Source organism: Oncorhynchus kisutch, linkage group LG27 (genome assembly GCF_002021735.2).
Source record: "Oncorhynchus kisutch isolate 150728-3 linkage group LG27, Okis_V2, whole genome shotgun sequence".
Classification (NCBI taxonomy): domain Eukaryota; kingdom Metazoa; phylum Chordata; class Actinopteri; order Salmoniformes; family Salmonidae; genus Oncorhynchus; species Oncorhynchus kisutch.
The window spans coordinates 43,762,432-43,780,855 of record NC_034200.2 but is presented as its reverse complement, the minus strand read 5'-3'; the positions used below and the strand labels follow the sequence as shown (position 1 = coordinate 43,780,855).

Below are 18,424 nucleotides of genomic sequence, written 5' to 3'. Positions count from 1 at the left end.
AATGGATGGCTTAGAGTTACAGATGTTTATGCAATACTATGCAGTCGTACGTATTTTACAGTACATTACTGTAATACTAAAATAGTCATTAGATAGTTGCATACCTGTTCTCATTTCTGAAGGTTCAAATTATGGACGCCACTGTAAATCGACTCAAATTGGGCTGGACTCTCAGTCCAGCCTCTCTCATAGTCAAACCGTGGTTGATCACATGATCAAAAATTTTGCCCTAATCTCATTAGAGATGCCTCTCCTTCCTTCTCTTCTTTGCCCTCGTCCTCTTCCTCTCCCTCCTACTCCTCTTGCTCTCTGTCCATTGCATCCATTGTTCAAAACAGGTAATCTGACCTTTGACCTATTTATAGGCCTATACTACAGTAAAGCAGTGATTGGTTAGTGATCAGTTAAGCTATTAGTGTTTGCACATGTGAGGAGTGTGTGTGTGACCTGGTGAATAAGTGTAGCATTTTGATTGGTTGTTTGGAAAAGTAAAGCAAGTCACTTCCTGTTAGATTTTTGTGTTTTAGGTTGAGACTTGTGTGTAGTATTTTGAAAAAAGTGTTTAATGCAATTGACAACTGAGTCAAAGGCTGAGAAATAGCTTATGGTTTTTCACATGTGGTGTGTAGTTTTGCACTTTGAGTGAGAGGTTTCAAAACTCGTGTGACATTAAAAGATTTTGTGTGTAAGCAGTTGGAAAAAACTGTCAAATACCAAAAAAAGTTAGATATAAGAATAACAAATAACTAAAGAGCAGCAATAAATAACAATAATAAGGCAATATACAGAGTCAATGTGGAGGCTATATACAGGGTTTTACAGTACAGAGTCAATGTGGAGGCTATATACAGGGTTTTACAGTACAGAGTCAATGTGGAGGCTATATACAGGGTTTTACAGTACAGAGTCAATGTGGAGGCTATATACAGGGTTTTACAGTACAGAGTCAATGTGGAGGCTATATATAGGGTTATACGGTACAGAGTCAATGTGGAGGCTATATACAGGGTTATACGGTACAGAGTCAATGTGGAGGCTATATACAGGGTTATACGGTACAGAGTCAATGTGGAGGCTATATACAGGGTTATACGGTACAGAGTCAATGTGGAGGCTATATACAGGGTTTTACGGTACAGAGTCAATGTGGAGGCTATATACAGGGTTTTACAGTACAGAGTCAATGTGGAGACTATATACAGGGGGTACCGGTACAGAGTCAATGTGGAGGCTATATACAGGTACCATACAGAGTCAATGTGGAGGCTATATACAGGGTGTTACGGTACAGAGTCAATGTGGAGGCTATATACAGGGTTTTACAGTACAGAGTCAATGTGGAGGCTATATATAGGGTTATACGGTACAGAGTCAATGTGGAGGCTATATACAGGGTTATACAGTACAGAGTCAATGTGGAGGCTATATACAGGGTTATACGGTACAGAGTCAATGTGGAGGCTATATACAGGGTTATACGGTACAGAGTCAATGTGGAGGCTATATACAGGGTTTTACGGTACAGAGTCAATGTGGAAGCTATATACAGGGTATTACGGTACAGAGTCAATGTGGAGGTTATATACAGGGGGTACCGGTACAGAGTCAATGTGGAGACTATATACAGGGGGTACCAGTACAGAGTCAATGTGGAGACTATATACAGGGGGTACCAGTACAGAGTCAATGTGGATGCTATATACAGGGGGTACCAGTACAGAGTCAATGTGGAGACTATATATAGGGGGTACCAGTACAGAGTCAATGTGGAGACTATATATAGGGGGTACCAGTACAGAGTCAATGTGGAGGCTATATACAGGGTGTACCGGTACAGAGTCAATGTGGAGGTTATATACAGGGGGTACCGGTACAGAGTCAGTCTGGAGGTTATATACAGGGCGTACCGGTACAGAGTCAGTGTGGAGGCTATATACAGGGGGTACCGGTACAGAGTCAATGTGGAGGCTATATACAGGAGGTACCGGTACAGAGTCAGTGTGGAGGCTATATACAGGGCGTACCGGTACAGAGTCAATGTGGAGGCTATATACAGGGGGTACCAGTACAGAGTCAATGTGGAGGCTATATACAGGGGGTACCAGTACAGAGTCAATGTGGAGACTATATATAGGGGGTACCAGTACAGAGTCAATATGCGGGGGCACAGGTTAGTCAAAGTAATTGTGGTAATTGTGGTAATTGTGGTGTCAATGTGGAGGTTATATACAGGGGGTACCGGTACAGAGTCAGTCTGGAGGTTATATACAGGGCGTACCGGTACAGAGTCAGTGTGGAGGCTATATACAGGGGGTACCGGTACAGAGTCAATGTGGAGGTTATATACAGGAGGTACCGGTACAGAGTCAGTGTGGAGGCTATATACAGGTAATTGTGGTAATTGTGGTGTCAATGTGGAGGTTATATACAGGGGGTACCGGTACAGAGTCAGTCTGGAGGTTATATACAGGGCGTACCGGTACAGAGTCAGTGTGGAGGCTATATACAGGGGGTACCGGTACAGAGTCAATGTGGAGGTTATATACAGGAGGTACCGGTACAGAGTCAGTGTGGAGGCTATATACAGGGCGTACCGGTACAGAGTCAGTGTGGAGGCTATATACAGGGGGTACCGGTACAGAGTCAATGTGGAGGTTATATACAGGAGGTACCGGTACAGAGTCAGTGTGGAGGCTATATACAGGGTATTACGGTACATAGTCAATGTGGAGGCTATATACAGGGGGTACCGGTACAGAGTCAGTGTGGAGGCTATATACAGGGGGTACCGGTACAGAGTCAATGTGGAGGTTATATACAGGAGGTACCGGTACAGAGTCAGTGTGGAGGCTATATACAGGGCGTACCGGTACAGAGTCAATGTGGAGACTATATATAGGGGGTACCAGTACAGAGTCAATATGCGGGGGCACAGGTTAGTCAAAGTAATGTTTAGAAGCCTCTTGACTGATTGAACAGGAAACTGATTGAACAGGAGACTGATAGAACAGGAGACTTATATAATAGGAGACTGATAGAACAGGAGACTGATAGAACAGGAGACTGATAGAACAGAAGACTTATATAACAGGAGACTGATAGAACAGGATATAATGTTCAACTGACTAAGAGGCTGATAGAACAGGAGACTGATAGAACAGGAGATTGATAGAACAGGAGACTGATTGAACAGGAGACTGATAGAACAGGAGGCTGATAGAACAGGATATAATGTTCAACTGACTGAGAGACTGATAGAACAGGAGACTGATAGAACAGGAGCCTGATAGATCAGTGGGCTGATGGAACAGGACACTGATTGAACAGGAGACTGATAGAACAGGAGACTGATAGAACAGGAGACTGATAGAACAGGAGACTGATAGAACAGGAGACTGATTGAACAGGAGACTGATAGAACAGGATATAATGTTCAACTGACTTAAAGGCTGATAGAACAGGAGACTGATAGCACAGGAGATTGATAAAACAGGAGACTGATAGAACAGGAGACTGATATAACAGGAGAATGATAGAACAGGAGACTGATAGAACATGATACTGATAGAACAGGAGACTGATAGAACAGGAGACTGATTGAACAGGATATAATGTTCAACTTGCAGAGAGGCTGATAGAACAGGAGTCTGATAGAACAGGAGACTGATAGAACAGGAGACTGATAGAACAGGAGACTGATTGATCAGGAGACTGATTGAACAGGATATAATGTTCAACTGGCTGAGAGACTGATAGAACAGGAGACTGGTAGAACAGGAGACTGGTAGAACAGGAGACTGATAGAACAAGAGATTGATAGAACAGGATATTATGTCCAACTGACTGAGAGACTGATAGAACAGGAGCCTGATAGAACAGGAGCCTGATAGATCAGTGGGCTGATGGAACAGGAGACTGATAGAACAGGAGACTGATAGAACAGGAGATTGATAGAACAGGAGACTGATAGAACAGGAGACTGATATAACAGGAGAATGATAGAACAGGAGACTGATAGAACATGATTCTGATAGAACAGGAGACTGATAGAACAGGAGACTGATTGAACAGGATATAATGTTCAACTTGCTGAGAGGCTGATAGAACAGGAGTCTGATAGAACAGAAGACTGATACAACAGGAGACTGATAGAACAGGAGACTGATTGAGCAGGAGACTGATTGAACAGGATATAATGTTCAACTGGCTGAGCGACTGATAGAACAGGAGACTGGTAGAACAGGAGACTGGTAGAACAGGAGACTGGTAGAACAGGAGACTGATAGAACAAGAGATTGATAGAACAGGATATTATGTCCAACTGACTGAGAGACTAATAGAACAGGAGCCTGATAGAACAGGAGCCTAATAGAACAGGAGACTGATAGAACTGGAGACTGATAGAACAGGAGCCTGATAGATCAGTGGGCTGATGGAACAGGAGACTGATTGAACAGGAGACTGATAGAACTGTAGACTGGTAGAACAGGAGACTGATAGAACAGGAGATTGATAGAACAGGAGACTGATTGAACAGGAGACTGATAGAACAGGAGACTGATAGAACAGGAGATTGATAGAACAGGAGATGGATTGAACAGGAGGCTGATAGAACAGGAGACTGATAGATCAGGATAAAATGTTCAACTGACTAAGAGGCTGATAGAACAGGAGCCTGATAGAACAGGAGCCTGATAGAACAGGAGACTGGTAGAACAGGAGACTGATAGAACAGGAGACTGATAGAACAGGAGACTGGTAGAACAGGATATAATGTTCAACTGACTTAAAGGCTGATAGAACAGGAGACTGATAGCACAGGAGATTGATAAAACAGGAGACTGGTAGAACAGGAGACTGATATAACAGGAGAATGATAGAACAGGAGGCTGATAGAACATGATACTGATAGAACAGGAGACTGATAGAACAGGAGACTGATTGAACAGGATATAATGTTCAACTGGCTGAGAGTCTGATAGAACAGGAGTCTGATAGAACAGGAGACTGATAGCACAGGAGACTGATTGATCAGGAGACTGATTGAACAGGATATAATGTTCAACTGGCTGAGAGACTGATAGAACAGGAGACTGGTAGAACAGGAGACTGGTAGAACAGGAGACTGGTAGAACAGGAGACTGGTAGAACAGGAGACTGATAGAACAAGAGATTGATAGAACAAGAGATTGATAGAACAGGATATTATGTCCAACTGACTGAGAGACTGATAGAACAGGAGATTGATAGAACAGGAGCCTAATAGAACAGGAGACTGATAGAACAGGAGACTGATAGAACAGGAGCCTGATAGATCAGTGGGCTGATGGAACAGGAGACTGATTGAACAGGAGACTGATAGAACAGGAGACTAATAGAACAGGAGTCTGATAGAACAGGATATAATGTTCAACTGACTAAGAGGCTGATAGAACAGGAGACTGATAGAACAGGAGATTGATAGAACAGGAGACTGATTGAACAGGAGACTGATAGAACAGGAGGCTGATAGAACAGGATATAATGTTCAACTGACTGAGAGACTGATAGAACAGGAGACTGATAGAACAGGAGATTGATAGAACAGGAGACTGATTGAACAGGAGACTGATAGAACAGGAGGCTGATAGAACAGGATATAATGTTCAACTGACTGAGAGACTGATAGAACAGGAGACTGATAGAACAGGAGCCTGATAGATCAGTGGGCTGATGGAACAGGACACTGATTGAACAGGAGACTGATAGAACAGGAGACTGATAGAACAGGAGACTGATAGAACAGGAGACTGATAGAACAGGAGACTGATTGAACAGGAGACTGATAGAACAGGATATAATGTTCAACTGACTTAAAGGCTGATAGAACAGGAGACTGATAGCACAGGAGATTGATAAAACAGGAGACTGATAGAACAGGAGACTGATATAACAGGAGAATGATAGAACAGGAGACTGATAGAACATGATACTGATAGAACAGGAGACTGATAGAACAGGAGACTGATTGAACAGGATATAATGTTCAACTTGCAGAGAGGCTGATAGAACAGGAGTCTGATAGAACAGGAGACTGATAGAACAGGAGACTGATAGAACAGGAGACTGATTGATCAGGAGACTGATTGAACAGGATATAATGTTCAACTGGCTGAGAGACTGATAGAACAGGAGACTGGTAGAACAGGAGACTGGTAGAACAGGAGACTGATAGAACAAGAGATTGATAGAACAGGATATTATGTCCAACTGACTGAGAGACTGATAGAACAGGAGATTGATAGAACAGGAGACTGAAGGAACAGGAGCCTGATAGAACAGGAGCCTAATAGAACAGGAGACTGATAGAACAGGAGACTGATAGAACAGGAGCCTGATAGATCAGTGGGCTGATGGAACAGGAGACTGATAGAACAGGAGACTGATAGAACAGGAGATTGATAGAACAGGAGACTGATAGAACAGGAGACTGATATAACAGGAGAATGATAGAACAGGAGACTGATAGAACATGATTCTGATAGAACAGGAGACTGATAGAACAGGAGACTGATTGAACAGGATATAATGTTCAACTTGCTGAGAGGCTGATAGAACAGGAGTCTGATAGAACAGAAGACTGATACAACAGGAGACTGATAGAACAGGAGACTGATTGAGCAGGAGACTGATTGAACAGGATATAATGTTCAACTGGCTGAGCGACTGATAGAACAGGAGACTGGTAGAACAGGAGACTGGTAGAACAGGAGACTGGTAGAACAGGAGACTGATAGAACAAGAGATTGATAGAACAGGATATTATGTCCAACTGACTGAGAGACTAATAGAACAGGAGCCTGATAGAACAGGAGCCTAATAGAACAGGAGACTGATAGAACTGGAGACTGATAGAACAGGAGCCTGATAGATCAGTGGGCTGATGGAACAGGAGACTGATTGAACAGGAGACTGATAGAACTGTAGACTGGTAGAACAGGAGACTGATAGAACAGGAGATTGATAGAACAGGAGACTGATTGAACAGGAGACTGATAGAACAGGAGACTGATAGAACAGGAGATTGATAGAACAGGAGATGGATTGAACAGGAGGCTGATAGAACAGGAGACTGATAGATCAGGATAAAATGTTCAACTGACTAAGAGGCTGATAGAACAGGAGCCTGATAGAACAGGAGCCTGATAGAACAGGAGACTGGTAGAACAGGAGACTGATAGAACAGGAGACTGATAGAACAGGAGACTGGTAGAACAGGATATAATGTTCAACTGACTTAAAGGCTGATAGAACAGGAGACTGATAGCACAGGAGATTGATAAAACAGGAGACTGGTAGAACAGGAGACTGATATAACAGGAGAATGATAGAACAGGAGGCTGATAGAACATGATACTGATAGAACAGGAGACTGATAGAACAGGAGACTGATTGAACAGGATATAATGTTCAACTGGCTGAGAGTCTGATAGAACAGGAGTCTGATAGAACAGGAGACTGATAGCACAGGAGACTGATTGATCAGGAGACTGATTGAACAGGATATAATGTTCAACTGGCTGAGAGACTGATAGAACAGGAGACTGGTAGAACAGGAGACTGGTAGAACAGGAGACTGGTAGAACAGGAGACTGATAGAACAAGAGATTGATAGAACAAGAGATTGATAGAACAGGATATTATGTCCAACTGACTGAGAGACTGATAGAACAGGAGATTGATAGAACAGGAGACTGAAGGAACAGGAGCCTGATAGAACAGGAGCCTAATAGAACAGGAGACTGATAGAACAGGAGACTGATAGAACAGGAGCCTGATAGATCAGTGGGCTGATGGAACAGGAGACTGATTGAACAGGAGACTGATAGAACAGGAGACTAATAGAACAGGAGTCTGATAGAACAGGATATAATGTTCAACTGACTAAGAGGCTGATAGAACAGGAGACTGATAGAACAGGAGATTGATAGAACAGGAGACTGATTGAACAGGAGACTGATAGAACAGGAGGCTGATAGAACAGGATATAATGTTCAACTGACTGAGAGACTGATAGAACAGGAGACTGATAGAACAGGAGCCTGATAGATCAGTGGGCTGATGGAACAGGAGACTGATAGAACAGGAGACTGATAGAACAGGAGACTGATTGAACAGGAGACTGATTTAACAGGAGACTGATAGAACAGGATCCTGACAGAACAAGAGACTGATAGAACAGGAGACTGATAGAACAGGAGACTGATAGAACAGGAGACTGGTAGAACAGGAGGCTGATGGAACAGGAGACTGATAGAACAGGAGACTGATAGAACAGGAGCCTGATAGAACAGGAGACTGGTAGAACAGGAAACTGATAGAACAGGAGACTGATAGAACAGGAGACTGGTAGAACAGGAAGCTGATGGAACAGGAGACTGATAGAACAGGAGACTGATAGAACAGGAGCCTGATAGAACAGGAGATTGATAGAACAGGATACTATGTCCAACTGACTGAGAGACTGATAGAACAGGAGACTGATAGAATGGGAGACTGATAGAACAGGAGACTGATAGAACAGGAGACTGATTGAACAGGAGACTGATAGAACAGGATATAATGTTCAACTGACTTAAAGGCTGATAGAACAGGAGACTGATAGCACAGGAGATTGATAAAACAGGAGACTGATAGAACAGGAGACTGATATAACAGGAGAATGATAGAACAGGAGACTGATAGAACATGATACTGATAGAACAGGAGACTGATAGAACAGGAGACTGATTGAACAGGATATAATGTTCAACTTGCTGAGAGGCTGATAGAACAGGAGTCTGATAGAACAGGAGACTGATAGAACAGGAGACTGATAGAACAGGAGACTGATTGATCAGGAGACCGATTGAACAGGATATAATGTTCAACTGGCGGAGAGACTGATAGAACAGGAGACTGGTAGAACAGGAGACTGGTAGAACAGGAGACTGATACAACAAGAGATTGATAGAACAGGATATTATGTTCAACTGACTGAGAGACTAATAGAACAGGAGCCTGAAAGAACAGGAGCCTAATAGAACAGGAGACTGATAGAACTGGAGACTGATAGAACAGGAGCCTGATAGATCAGTGGGCTGATGGAACAGGAGACTGATTGAACAGGAGACTGATAGAACTGTAGACTGGTAGAACAGGAGACTGATAGAACAGGAGACTGATAGAACAGGAGATTGATAGAACAGGAGACTGATTGAACAGGAGACTGATAGAACAGGAGACTGATAGAACAGGAGATTGATAGAACAGGAGATGGATTGAACAGGAGGCTGATAGAACAGGAGACTGATAGATCAGGATAAAATGTTCAACTGACTAAGAGGCTGATAGAACAGGAGCCTGGTAGAACAGGAGCCTGATAGAACAGGAGACTGGTAGAACAGGAGACTGATAGAACAGGAGACTGATAGAACAGGAGACTGGTAGAACAGGATATAATGTTCAACTGACTTAAAGGCTGATAGAACAGGAGACTGATAGCACAGGAGATTGATAAAACAGGAGACTGGTAGAACAGGAGACTGATATAACAGGAGAATGATAGAACAGGAGGCTGATAGAACATGATACTGATAGAACAGGAGACTGATAGAACAGGAGACTGATTGAACAGGATATAATGTTCAACTGGCTGAGAGTCTGATAGAACAGGAGTCTGATAGAACAGGAGACTGATAGCACAGGAGACTGATTGATCAGGAGACTGATTGAACAGGATATAATGTTCAACTGGCTGAGAGACTGATAGAACAGGAGACTGGTAGAACAGGAGACTGGTAGAACAGGAGACTGGTAGAACAGGAGACTGATAGAACAAGAGATTGATAGAACAAGAGATTGATAGAACAGGATATTATGTCCAACTGACTGAGAGACTGATAGAACAGGAGATTGATAGAACAGGAGACTGAAGGAACAGGAGCCTGATAGAACAGGAGCCTAATAGAACAGGAGACTGATAGAACAGGAGACTGATAGAACAGGAGCCTGATAGATCAGTGGGCTGATGGAACAGGAGACTGATTGAACAGGAGACTGATAGAACAGGAGACTAATAGAACAGGAGTCTGATAGAACAGGATATAATGTTCAACTGACTAAGAGGCTGATAGAACAGGAGACTGATAGAACAGGAGATTGATAGAACAGGAGACTGATTGAACAGGAGACTGATAGAACAGGAGGCTGATAGAACAGGATATAATGTTCAACTGACTGAGAGACTGATAGAACAGGAGACTGATAGAACAGGAGCCTGATAGATCAGTGGGCTGATGGAACAGGACACTGATTGAACAGGAGACTGATAGAACAGGAGACTGATAGAACAGGAGACTGATTGAACAGGAGACTGATTTAACAGGAGACTGATAGAACAGGATCCTGACAGAACAAGAGACTGATAGAACAGGAGACTGATAGAACAGGAGACTGATAGAACAGGAGACTGGTAGAACAGGAGGCTGATGGAACAGGAGACTGATAGAACAGGAGACTGATAGAACAGGAGCCTGATAGAACAGGAGACTGGTAGAACAGGAAACTGATAGAACAGGAGACTGATAGAACAGGAGACTGGTAGAACAGGAAGCTGATGGAACAGGAGACTGATAGAACAGGAGACTGATAGAACAGGAGCCTGATAGAACAGGAGATTGATAGAACAGGATACTATGTCCAACTGACTGAGAGACTGATAGAACAGGAGACTGATAGAATGGGAGACTGATAGAACAGGAGACTGATAGAACAGGAGACTGATTGAACAGGAGACTGATAGAACAGGATATAATGTTCAACTGACTTAAAGGCTGATAGAACAGGAGACTGATAGCACAGGAGATTGATAAAACAGGAGACTGATAGAACAGGAGTCTGATATAACAGGAGAATGATAGAACAGGAGACTGATAGAACATGATACTGATAGAACAGGAGACTGATAGAACAGGAGACTGATTGAACAGGATATAATGTTCAACTTGCTGAGAGGCTGATAGAACAGGAGTCTGATAGAACAGGAGACTGATAGAACAGGAGACTGATAGAACAGGAGACTGATTGATCAGGAGACCGATTGAACAGGATATAATGTTCAACTGGCGGAGAGACTGATAGAACAGGAGACTGGTAGAACAGGAGACTGGTAGAACAGGAGACTGATAGAACAAGAGATTGATAGAACAGGATATTATGTTCAACTGACTGAGAGACTGATAGAACAGGAGATTGATAGAACAGGAGACTGAAGGAACAGGAGCCTGATAGAACAGGAGCCTAATAGAACAGGAGACTGAAGGAACAGGAGCCTGATAGAACAGGAGCCTAATAGAACAGGAGACTGATAGAACAGGAGACAGATAGAACAGGAGCCTGATAGATCAGTGGGCTGATGGAACAGGAGACTGATTGAACAGGAGACTGATAGAACTGTAGACTGGTAGAACAGGAGACTGATAGTACAGGAGACTGATAGAACAGGAGATTGATAGAACAGGAGACTGATAGAACAGGAGACTGATATAACAGGAGAATGATAGAACAGGAGACTGATAGAACATGATTCTGATAGAGCAGGAGACTGATAGAACAGGAGACTGATTGAACAGGATATAATGTTCAACTTGCTGAGAGGCTGATAGAACAGGAGTCTGATAGAACAGGAGACTGATACAACAGGAGACTGATAGAACAGGATATAATGTTCAACTGGCTGAGCGACTGATAGAACAGGAGACTGGTAGAACAGGAGACTGGTAGAACAGGAGACTGGTAGAACAGGAGACTGATAGAACAAGAGATTGATAGAACAGGATATTATGTCCAACTGACTGAGAGACTAATAGAACAGGAGCCTGATAGAACAGGAGCCTAATAGAACAGGAGACTGATAGAACAGGAGACTGATTGAACAGGAGCCTGATAGATCAGTGGGCTGATGGAACAGGAGACTGATTGAACAGGAGACTGATAGAACTGTAGACTTGTAGGACAGGAGACTGATAGAACAGGAGACTGATAGAACAGGAGATTGATAGAACAGGAGACTGATTGAACAGGAGACTGATAGAACAGGAGACTGATAGAACAGGAGATTGATAGAACAGGAGATGGATTGAACAGGAGGCTGATAGAACAGGAGACTGATAGATCAGGATAAAATGTTCAACTGACTAAGAGGCTGATAGAACAGGAGCCTGATAGAACAGGAGCCTGATAGAACAGGAGACTGGTAGAACAGGAGATGGATTGAACAGGAGGCTGATAGAACAGGAGACTGGTAGAACAGGAAGCTGATGGAACAGGAGACTGATAGAACAGGAGACTGATAGAACAGGAGCCTGATAGAACAGGAGATTGATAGAACAGGATACTATGTCCAACTGACTGAGAGACTGATAGAACAGGAGACTGATAGAATGGGAGACTGATAGAACAGGAGACTGATAGAACAGGAGACTGATTGAACAGGAGACTGATAGAACAGGATATAATGTTCAACTGACTTAAAGGCTGATAGAACAGGAGACTGATAGCACAGGAGATTGATAAAACAGGAGACTGATAGAACAGGAGACTGATATAACAGGAGAATGATAGAACAGGAGACTGATAGAACATGATACTGATAGAACAGGAGACTGATAGAACAGGAGACTGATTGAACAGGATATAATGTTCAACTTGCTGAGAGGCTGATAGAACAGGAGTCTGATAGAACAGGAGACTGATAGAACAGGAGACTGATAGAACAGGAGACTGATTGATCAGGAGACCGATTGAACAGGATATAATGTTCAACTGGCGGAGAGACTGATAGAACAGGAGACTGGTAGAACAGGAGACTGGTAGAACAGGAGACTGATAGAACAAGAGATTGATAGAACAGGATATTATGTTCAACTGACTGAGAGACTGATAGAACAGGAGATTGATAGAACAGGAGACTGAAGGAACAGGAGCCTGATAGAACAGGAGCCTAATAGAACAGGAGACTGAAGGAACAGGAGCCTGATAGAACAGGAGCCTAATAGAACAGGAGACTGATAGAACAGGAGACAGATAGAACAGGAGCCTGATAGATCAGTGGGCTGATGGAACAGGAGACTGATTGAACAGGAGACTGATAGAACTGTAGACTGGTAGAACAGGAGACTGATAGTACAGGAGACTGATAGAACAGGAGATTGATAGAACAGGAGACTGATAGAACAGGAGACTGATATAACAGGAGAATGATAGAACAGGAGACTGATAGAACAGGAGACTGATTGAACAGGATATAATGTTCAACTTGCTGAGAGGCTGATAGAACAGGAGTCTGATAGAACAGGAGACTGATACAACAGGAGACTGATAGAACAGGATATAATGTTCAACTGGCTGAGCGACTGATAGAACAGGAGACTGGTAGAACAGGAGACTGGTAGAACAGGAGACTGGTAGAACAGGAGACTGATAGAACAAGAGATTGATAGAACAGGATATTATGTCCAACTGACTGAGAGACTAATAGAACAGGAGCCTGATAGAACAGGAGCCTAATAGAACAGGAGACTGATAGAACAGGAGACTGATTGAACAGGAGCCTGATAGATCAGTGGGCTGATGGAACAGGAGACTGATTGAACAGGAGACTGATAGAACTGTAGACTTGTAGGACAGGAGACTGATAGAACAGGAGACTGATAGAACAGGAGATGGATTGAACAGGAGGCTGATAGAACAGGAGACTGATAGATCAGGATAAAATGTTCAACTGACTAAGAGGCTGATAGAACAGGAGCCTGATAGAACAGGAGCCTGATAGAACAGGAGACTGGTAGAACAGGAGACTGATAGAACAGGAGACTGATAGAACAGGAGACTGGTAGAACGGGAAGCTGATGGAACAGGAGACTGATAGAACAGGAGACTGATAGAACAGGAGCCTGATAGAACAGGAGATTGATAGAACAGGATATTATGTCCAACTGACTGAGATACTGATAGAACAGGAGACTGATAGAATGGGAGACTGATAAAACATGAGACTGATAGAACATGAGACTGATAGAACAGGAGACTGATAGAACAGGAGACTGGTTGAACAGGAGACTGATTTAACAGGAGACTGATAGAACAGGATCCTGACAGAACAAGAGACTGATAGATCAGGAGACTGATAGAACAGGATACTGATAGAACAGGAGATTGATAGAACAGGAGACGGATTGAACAGGAGGCTGATAGAACAGGAGACTGATAGATCAGGAGAAAATGTTCAACTGACTAAGAGGCTGATAGAACAGGAGACTGATAGAATAGGAGACTGATAGAACAGGAGACTGGTAGAGCAGGAGGCTGATGGAACAGGAGACTGATAGAACAGGAGACTGATAGAACAGGAGCCTGATAGAACAGGAGACTGGTAGAACAGGAGACTGATAGAACAGGAGACTGATAGAACAGGAGACTGGTAGAACAGGAAGCTGATGGAACAGGAGACTGATAGAACAGGAGACTGATAGAACAGGAGCCTGATAGAACAGGAGATTGATAGAACAGGATATTATGTCCAACTGACTGAGAGACTGATAGAACAGGAGACTGATAGAATGGGAGACTGATAGAACAGGAGACTGATAGAACAGGAGACTGATTGAACAGGAGACTGATAGAACAGGATATTATGTCCAACTGACTGAGAGACTGATAGAACAGGAGACTGATATAACAGGAGAATGATAGAACAGGAGACTGATAGAACATGATACTGATAGAACAGGAGACTGATAGAACAGGAGACTGATTGAACAGGATATAATGTTCAGCTGGCTGAGAGGCTGATAGAACAGGAGACTGGTAGAACAGGAGACTGGTAGAACAGGAGACTGGTAGAACAGGAGACTGATAGAACAAGAGATTGATAGAACAGGATATTATGTCCAACTGACTGAGAGACTGATAGAACAGGAGATTGATAGAACAGGAGACTGAAGGAACAGGAGCCTGATAGAACAGGAGCCTAATAGAACAGGAGACTGATAGAACAGGAGACTGATAGAACAGGATCCTGATAGATCAGTGGGCTGATGGAACAGGAGACTGATAGAACAGGAGACTGATTGAACAGGAGACTGATAGAACAGGAGACTGATGGAACAGGAGACTGATAGAACAGGATATAATGTTCAACTGACTTAAAGGCTGATATAACAGGAGACTGGTAGCACAGGAGATTGATAAAACAGGAGACTGATAGAACAGGAGACTGATATAACAGGAGAATGATAGAACAGGAGACTGATAGAACATGATACTGATAGAACAGGAGACTGATAGAACAGGAGACTGATTGAACAGGATATAATGTTCAACTTGCTGAGAGGCTGATATAACAGGAGCCTGATAGATCAGTGGGCTGATGGAACAGGAGCCGGATTGAACAGGACACTGATAGAACTGTAGACTGGTAGAACAGGAGACTGATAGAACAGGAGACTGATAGAACAGGAGATTGATAGAACAGGAGACTGATAGAACAGGAGACTGATATAACAGGAGAATGATAGAACAGGAGACTGATAGAACATGATACTGATAGAACAGGAGACTGATAGAACAGGAGACTGATTGAACATAATATAATGTTCAACTTGCTGAGAGGCTGATAGAACAGGAGTCTGATAGAACAGGAGACTGATTGATCAGGAGACTGATTGAACAGGATATAATGTTCAACTGGCTGAGCGACTGATAGAACAGGAGACTGGTAGAACAGGAGACTGGTAGAACAGGAGACTGGTAGAACAGGAGACTGATAGAACAAGAGATTTGTAGAACAGGATATTATGTCCAACTGACTGAGAGACTGATAGAACAGGAGCCTGATAGAACAGGAGCCTAATAGAACAGGAGACTGATAGAACAGGAGACTGATTGATCAGGAGACTGATTGAACAGGATATAATGTTCAACTGGCTGAGCGACTGATAGAACAGGAGACTGGTAGAACAGGAGACTGGTAGAACAGGAGACTGGTAGAACAGGAGACTGATAGAACAAGAGATTTGTAGAACAGGATATTATGTCCAACTGACTGAGAGACTGATAGAACAGGAGCCTGATAGAACAGGAGCCTAATAGAACAGGAGACTGATAGAACAGGAGACTGATATAACAGGAGCCTGATAGATCAGTGGGCTGATGGAACAGGAGACTGATAGAACAGGAGACTGATAGAACTGTAGACTGGTAGAACAGGAGACTGATAGAACAGGAGACTGATAGAACAGGAGATTGATAGAACAGGAGACTGATTGAACAGGAGACTGATAGAACAGGATACTGATAGAACAGGAGATTGATAGAACAGGAGACGGATTGAACAGGAGGCTGATAGAACAGGAGACTGATAGATCAGGAGAAAATGTTCAACTGACTAAGAGGCTGATAGAACAGGAGACTGATAGAATAGGAGACTGATAGAACAGGAGACTGGTAGAGCAGGAGGCTGATGGAACAGGAGACTGATAGAACAGGAGACTGATAGAACAGGAGCCTGATAGAACAGGAGACTGGTAGAACAGGAGACTGATAGAACAGGAGACTGATAGAACAGGAGACTGGTAGAACAGGAAGCTGATGGAACAGGAGACTGATATAACAGGAGAATGATAGAACAGGAGCCTGATAGAACAGGAGATTGATAGAACAGGAGACTGATAGAACATGATACTGATAGAACAGGAGACTGATAGAACAGGAGACTGATTGAACAGGATATAATGTTCAACTTGCTGAGAGGCTGATAGAACAGGAGTCTGATAGAACAGGAGACTGATTGATCAGGAGACTGATTGAACAGGATATAATGTTCAACTGGCTGAGCGACTGATAGAACAGGAGACTGGTAGAACAGGAGACTGGTAGAACAGGAGACTGGTAGAACAGGAGACTGATAGAACAAGAGACTGATAGAACAGGATATTATGTCCAACTGACTGAGAGACTGATAGAACAGGAGCCTGATAGAACAGGAGCCTAATAGAACAGGAGACTGATAGAACAGGAGACTGATATAATAGGAGCCTGATAGATCAGTGGGCTGATGGAACAGGAGACTTATTGAACAGGAGACTGATAGAACTGTAGACTGGTAGAACAGGAGACTGATAGAACAGGAGACTGATAGAACAGGAGATTGATAGAACAGGAGACTGATTGAACAGGAGACTGATAGAACAGGAGACTGATAGAACAGGAGATTGATAGAACAGGAGACGGATTGAACAGGAGGCTGATAGAACAGGAGACTGATAGAACAGGAGATTGATAGAACAGGAGACGGATTGAACAGGAGGCTGATAGAACAGGAGACTGATAGATCAGGATAAAATGTTCAACTGACTAAGAGGCTGATAGAACAGGAGCCTAATAGAACAGGAGCCTGATAGAACAGGAGACTGGTAGAACAGGAGACTGATAGAACAGGAGACTGATAGAACAGGAGACTGGTAGAACAGGAAGCTGATGGAACAGGAGCCTGATAGAACAGGAGACTGGTAGAACAGGAGACTGATAGAACAGGAGACTGATAGAACAGGAGATTGATAGAACAGGAGACTGATAGAACAGGAGATTGATAGAACAGGAGACGGATTGAACAGGAGTCTGATAGAACAGGAGACTGATAGATCAGGATAAAATGTTCAACTGACTAAGAGGCTGATAGAACAGGAGCCTAATAGAACAGGAGCCTGATAGAACAGGAGACTGGTAGAACAGGAGACTGATAGAACAGGAGACTGATAGAACAGGAGACTGGTAGAACAGGAAGCTGATGGAACAGGAGCCTGATAGAACAGGAGACTGGTAGAACAGGAGACTGATAGAACAGGAGACTGATAGAACAGGAGACTGGTAGAACAGGAAGCTGATGGAACAGGAGACTGATAGAACAGGAGACTGATAGAACAGGAGCCTGATAGAACAGGATATTGATAGAACAGGATATTATGTCCAACTGACTGAGAGACTGATAGAACAGGAGACTGATAGAATGGGAGACTGATAAAACATGAGACTGATAGAACAGGAGACTGATTGAACAGGAGACTGATAGAACAGGATGCATTGTTCAACTGACTTAAATGCTGATAGAACAGGAGAGTGATAGCACAGGAGATTGATAAAACAGGAGTCTGATAGAACAGGAGACTGATTGAACAGGAGACTGATAGAACAGGATACATTGTTCAACTGACTTAAAGACTGATAGAACAGGAGACTGATAGCACAGGAGATTGATAAAACAGGAGTCTGATAGAACAGGAGACTGATATAACAGGAGAATGATAGATGAGGAGCCTGATAGAACATGATACTGAAAGAACAGGAG

The 18,424-nt window shown here is 43.2% G+C and overlaps 1 protein-coding gene across 1 annotated transcript in view; it reads left to right on the top strand.

Annotated features, from left to right (window-relative positions):
* Positions 1–18,424, top strand: part of LOC109877922 (calcium/calmodulin-dependent 3',5'-cyclic nucleotide phosphodiesterase 1C-like) — a 56,405-nt gene that overhangs the window by 33,139 nt on the left and 4,842 nt on the right. The window lies entirely within an intron of this gene.